This window comes from Pelobates fuscus, chromosome 11 (assembly GCF_036172605.1).
Source record: "Pelobates fuscus isolate aPelFus1 chromosome 11, aPelFus1.pri, whole genome shotgun sequence".
NCBI lineage: Eukaryota > Metazoa > Chordata > Amphibia > Anura > Pelobatidae > Pelobates > Pelobates fuscus.
Window position 1 is genome coordinate 85,799,961 of NC_086327.1, and position 6,764 is coordinate 85,806,724.

Genomic DNA, 6,764 nt, shown 5'->3' on the forward strand with positions numbered 1-6,764 from the left:
ACCACTTCAGCTTAATGAAGTGGTCTGGGTGCCAGGTCCAGCTAGCTTTTACCCTTTTTTTTATAAACATAGCAGTTTCAGAGAAACTGCTATGTTTATTCTGAGGGTTAAGCCAGCCTCCAGAGCCTCTAGTGGCTGTCTCACTGACAGCCGCTAGAGGCGCTTGCGTGCTTCTCACTGTGAAAATCACAGTGAGAGCACGCAAGCGTCCATAGGAAAGCATTATGAATGCTTTCCTATGCGACCGGCTGAATGCGAGCGCGGCTCCTGCCGCGCATGCGCATTCAGCCGATGACGTCGCGAGGAAGAAGAGGAGGAGGAGTAGAGCTCCCCGCCCGGCGCTGGAGAAAGAGGGAAGTTTAACCCCTTCCTCCCCCCAGAGCCCGGCGGGAGTGGGTCCCTGAGGGTGGGGGCACCCTCAGGGCACTCTAGTGCCAGGAAAACGAGTATGTTTTCCTGGCACTAGAGTGGTCCTTTAAGTACTCCCTTGCCAAAGGAGGAGTAGAGATTGTATTTTGATTCCTGTGAGTGAAAAGAGAGAACTGAAAAAGAACCTAAAACAGTAAGGTGAAAATGTATGTTTATTTATGTTGGGAAATGGACAAGCCATCCAACCCAGTTACTTTATTATTTTGTTAAGTTAGTGCTCAGAAGAGCAAGGATTTTGTTTTCTATATTATGTTACACTTTTGCTGTACCTTATTGTACATTGTTACATTTTAGAACCATATTAAACGAGCAAGTAATTTTACCTCAACCAACGTGTGAAGTGTCTCTGAAGCCTGAAAAGACTGTGTGTAACCCCCTAATCCCAGGACAAGGTACCAAAGGTAAGGAGTACTTTTGTCACTATATATAAATATATATATATATAATGACACGCAACAGGGAGGAGTAAGAAAATCTGAGGGGGTGGAGACAGGAGTCAAAAGAGCCAATATACATTAAAGGGGGGAAAAGACATTCAGAACAGAGTAATAGACACAAGGGTGTTAGGAGGTCAAAAAAGTGGGGAAAAAAGACACAAAAACATAAAAGGAATGACAAGCGGGATACAATTTTCAAAAAGTGGAATAGAAACAAAAGGAGCAAAAGGATGGATAAGATGGGCAAAAGGGGGGTTAATAGACACAGGTGTTGACAAAATTTGTGGCCAGCAAAATGCCTCTTCAGCTGTGTAGAGAAAAATCCTTGAAATGGCCCCAATGCACTTGACTGCTTTAAATAACTAATTAACTGGACTAAGAACACTTTGCGGATAAGCTTAGAACTCATAAGGTAGGATTTTATGTAGATAATATTCTTTATGAAATGACCTAGTTTGTTTCTGTGGATGGGATAATCTAATATTTTACCCATCACCTTTACAAAACTCCTATAGAATCTGGACTGTGGAACATGGAGGTTTGGATACAGCTACAGCACATTTTGTGTCATGCTTTCCCTTGCATAGAATTCAGACTTACCTTCTATATGTAGGGGTTCTGTATAAATCTTTAGATGTGTTTCCATAAGACATACAGCTCCTCAGTCACAAACGTATGGGCTGTGATACTCCAAAGGAAAATCTACTGGTTGCTGAAAGCATCTGGATCACAGGAATTGACAAACACAGATTTACACGTGAGTATAATGTGAGACATCCTGAAAGGGTCAATATCTTCCTTGATGAGACCATAGAGATGGATGGTGTTTGAGGTGGTTGATTACCTACTCATCTGAAATGTCAGAGATCTAGACATAGGCCATCTCCTCTTCTTCTGATGAAGTGTGCAGGTGTAGGTACAACAGTACTCCTTGGTACTATGTTTTCATTGTAGAAACCTTACCATCTAATGTAGTCAGTAGGGAACATAGTGGACAATCATCTGATCCATGTCAATAAGTCTTTTAATCCTTTAAGGACACGACTTCTGGAATAAAAGGGAATCATGACGGAATATTTCCGTCATGTGTCCTTAAGGGGTTAAGGGTATTTGTAGGTTATCATGATTTGGGTAGGCTTTTAAGGAAAATGCGCAGAAGCCTACACTGGAGTTTCTGCACACTCTGAATTCTAGTCACAGTCAGAGAAGGCATAGGATTTCCACTGGAATATGCATTCATTTACCAAATTGTGTAAGTCACTCACACTTGTTAGTAAATGGGAACTGACTGCAGTTTCTTGGTCCCCTACGTGCGTACATTCTTCATAAATATAGACTTAATCTCTGTTCAACTAAATGATAATTTCAAACCTGTCTTTTCAATTTCAGTCAGTGATTGAGTAGTGATTACAGTTGTAGATTTGAAGATTTATATGTCACTGGTCGTCAACAAATCCTGTAGTTCTTGGATACTGTTGCACAATGTCTCACATACTTCACAAGTTATCGCTAATTTTTTCTTGTTTCTGTATTTTGGATATTATCCCTGCCCTTAAGGTGCATGCGTGGGCAATAGTTGGCAGTTCTTTGTCTTTGTTTCCAAAAATAGTCTTATTTAATTATTGCTTTTGGCATTCAAATTACATTTTAACTAATGCAACATGCAAATTCCTGTGTTCCTGGTTGTTTGACAGCGGCAGAGTGATCAGAGCAATGTTATAAATCTGACTTATTTAGCCTGGGTAATCATCCAGCATTTTATAGAATGGAAATTTCCATGCTCTAGTTTGGATTCAATCCAAGACAAAAAAAACATCTACAGACGATAAAAAAACAAAAACGTTATTATTAAAATGACCAAGGTGAAGGTTGTAAGCTTGTTTTCCCATTAATGTTCTTTATTTATTATGAATTTTCAAATAAACGCAGCCTGTAATTAAAGACCGGAAGGATTCAATCCATTGGGTAAATTCAACCTGCTACATAAGCCTATGGTTAGAGCATAAACTGCTATTTCAGGGTCCCTTCAAGCTGAATTATCCCCCTTACTCTAAACTATGTATGACTTTAGTTTTCAATGATTTAAAGGAACACTATAGCTTAAAAATACAGAGCATTTATTCTGAATGCTATAGTGTTCCCTTACCGATCTAGGTGTCCACCACCCTTGCAGGAGTTTAAAAGGCAAGTTTTACTAACCTTATATCATGCAGCCTGCCGATCTGCCTCTGTGCCGGTGCATTGATGATCCGATGCTTCCCCATAGAGAAGCATTGGGAGGCAAGTGCACATGCACTGTGAAATGCAGCAGGGAGCCAGTCATAGGTTTTCAATGAGTTATTTAAGTTATAACTGAGTTTGACACCGCACCTCTAGTGGCTGTCTTCCCGTTCCTGCAAAACCGCAATGTTTTTAGCTGAAGGGTTAAAATGACATGCACCTGGCCCCAAAACCACTTAACTAAAATAAAGTGGTCTTGGTGCCTATAGAGCCCCTTTAAAGGAGAACATTCACTTTCTGGTATTTTAAGTATTATGTTTACTTATTATCAGGGGCGGACTGGCCCAACGAGATACCAGAAAATTTCCTGGTGGGCAGCGGCACCTGGGGCTGGGCTGACCGTCTTAATCATCACTCATCAGGCACATGTAATTTAAATGATTCTCCCCTCGGACTGTGTCAGTCTGAGGGTAGTACTGAGGGAGGAGCTAGGGGCTGGTGCGGCCGCAATTACTCTGCTTATGGCCGGAGGGAGACCTGTCAGTCTCCCTGCACAGTGTACAGCAATTACTACTGCATGCCCAGCCCCTGCACTTAAGCCCCACCTCCCGAACACAAGCCACTCCCCCTGACGGAAGCTGCTGATCTCGTTGGAATGAAGAGGCCAGACATTAACACCTTCCTACCAGTGCCAGGTAAGCTTTGTGTGTGTGTACTACTGAGTGAGCTTCTATGTGTGTGTGCTAGTGAGTGAGCTTCTGTGTGTGTGTGTTTGCATCTGCTAGTCAGTGAGTGAGCTTCTATGTGTGTGTGTGTGTGTGTGTGTGCATCTGCTAGTGCGTGAGCTTTTGTGTGTGTATGTGCCTTCTAGTGAGTGAGCTTCGGTATGTGTGTGTGTGCCTGCTAGTGAGTGAGCTTCGGTGTGTGTGTGCATCTGCTTGTGAGTGAGCTTTTGTGTGTGCGTGTGTGTCTGCATCGGCTAGTGAGTGAGCTGTGTGTGTGTGTGTGTGTGTCTGCTAGTGAGTGAGCTTATGTGTGTGTGTGCATCTGCTAGTGAGGGAGTTTGTGTGTGTGTGTGTACCTGCTAGTGAGTGAGATTCTGTGTGTGTGTGTGTGCCTGCTAGTTAGTGAGCTTGTGTGTGTGTGTGTGTGTGTGTCTGCCAGGGCCGGATCTGGGTCTGCTGGCGGCTGCAGGGGGAGGTCTGCTGGCGGCCGCAGGGGGAGCTGTTCTGTCTCTGCTACCCAGCGTGCAGCTTAATGAGACCGAGACCGGCTGCGCGCGAGGGTGGGGGAGCAGAGACAAAACAGCTCCCCCTGCTGCCGCCAGCAGACCTCCCTCTGCGGCCATTAGAGCTCCCCCTGCGGCCACTAGCACACCCAGCCGGTCACCCACAGGTAATATGTGTCATTCTGTCAGTGTGAGTGTGTGTGTGTCTGTCTGTCATGGTGTGTCTGTGTCATGGTGTGTGTGTGTGTGTGTGTGTATTTAAAAAGTGTTTTTTACTTTTTTTTTTTTTTTTTTACGCCGTGCTGGTCTCCCCTCGACTGGCCCTGCCTCTATGGCTGACATCATCAAGCTTGATGATCTCAGCCAATCCAATGCTCTGCCATAGGATTGGCTGCAAAGGCCCTGAATGTAGGTGCTGCACACTGTGCAATCACACTGTGCAGCACTGACACAGGAAGCACCTCTAGTGACTGTCTGAGTGACTGTCACTAGAGGTGTCACTAGGAAGCAATGTAAACACTGCTATTTCTCGGAAAAGTCAGTGTTTACATTGAAAAGCCTACAGGGACAGACTATAGACACCAGAACCACTACATTAAGCTGTGTGTGTGTGCCTGCTAGTGAGTGAGTGAGTTTGTGTTTTTATGCCAATGAGCTTATGTATATCAGTGACATTGTTTGTCTATGAGGCTGTGTATCAATGAGCTTGTGTGTGTCAGTGAGATTGTCTGTCTGTCTGTCTGTCTGTCTGTCTGTCTGTCTGTCTGTCTGTGTCTGCATGTGAGTATGCTTAATGTATAATTAAATGTTTTACTCTGAAAGGACCAATATTATATATTAGAAAAAACAATATATATATAGATTACTCAACCATCTGGGGTGGCAAGACATTGCCTTACATATTACATACGGCAATATATGGCGCAATGACTTATGGGGCTGGCATAGATTTTTTTTTTTTCCAGGGCTGCTTTGTATCCCCAGTCCAGGCCCTGGTGTCTGCTAGGGAGTGAGTTTGTGTGTGTGTGTGTGTGTGTGTGTGTTTTTTTTTTAAAGAGAGCTCTGCAGACAAGCTGGGAGGTTCAAAACAACTAATCCCAGGTGGGGATCATACCACCGATACTGTTGTTATAGAGCAGTTGGCCTGCTCTATCTTTGTGAGTAAAATTTTTAATATATCTTACTGACTATTTATATTTTATTGAGAGCACTATTGTTGCCTTTTATTATGTCATTTTGGGTTACCGACACCTTCATCATCACGAACACTCACGCCATATCCTTTAAGTGGGGATTATACTGCTGTACGTTATACACACCAGAGCTGGCTTAAGTTCTACCAAATGTGTAACCCTATTATTTTACTGTCTTATTTGTACCCATTAAGACTTAATGCACTATTAACCTCTTCACTTTACCGCCCCTCTCTGTATATACATCGGCGAAGTGCAAGTACCACCATCCTCTGGCTCCAAAGACCCTATTGTACCTTATACAAGACTTTTGGAACTATACACATATATTCCTATATTCCTACCTTTGTGCTACCTGTCTTTGATTCTTTTCAGTGGTTTTTGAGGGAATCCTTGTAAAGGGTTGCTGCCTTACTCATGTTGTTCTGTCTTGGTTTACTAGTGCTGACCCCTAGTGTTTTTATTTTGAGTTTGTGTGTGTGCCTGCTAGTGAGTGAGCTTCTGTGAGTGTGTGTGCCTGCTAGTGAGTGAGCTTCTGTGTGTGTGTCATCTGCTGTTGAGTGAGCTATGTGTGTGTGTATGTGCTTGTGCGGGAGCTTCTGTGTGTGTGCGCCTGCTAGTTACATAGCTGAAAAGAGACTTGCGTCCATCAAGTTCAGCCTTCCTCACATATGCTTTTGCTGTTGATCCAAAAGAAGGCAAAAAACCCAGTCTGAAGCGCCTCCAATTTTGCAACAAACTAGGAAAAAATTCCTTCTTGACCCCAAAATAGCAGTCCGATTTCTCCTTAGATCAAGCAGCTATTACCCCACTAATTCGAAATTATATCCCTGTATGTTATGTTTTTGCAAGTATTTATCCAATTGCAGTTTAAACATCTGTATAGACTCTGACAAAACCACCTCTTCAGGCAAAGAATTCCATATCCTTATTGCTCTTACTGTAAAAAAACCTTTTCTTTGCCTTAGATGAAATCTCCTTTCTTCAAGCCTAAATGCGTGACCTCGTGTCCTATGTATAGCCCTGTTTATGAACAGATTTCCAGATAATGGTTTGTAATGGCCCCGAATATATATGTATAATGTTATCATATCCCCTCTCAGGTGCTGTTTTTCCAAACTAAAGAGATTTAATTTTTCTAACCTTTCTTCATAACTAAAATGCTCAATTCCTTTTAACAATTTTGTAGCTTGTCTCTGCACTTTTTCTAGTGCCATGATATCTTTCTTTAGAACAGGTGCCCAAAATTGCACAGCA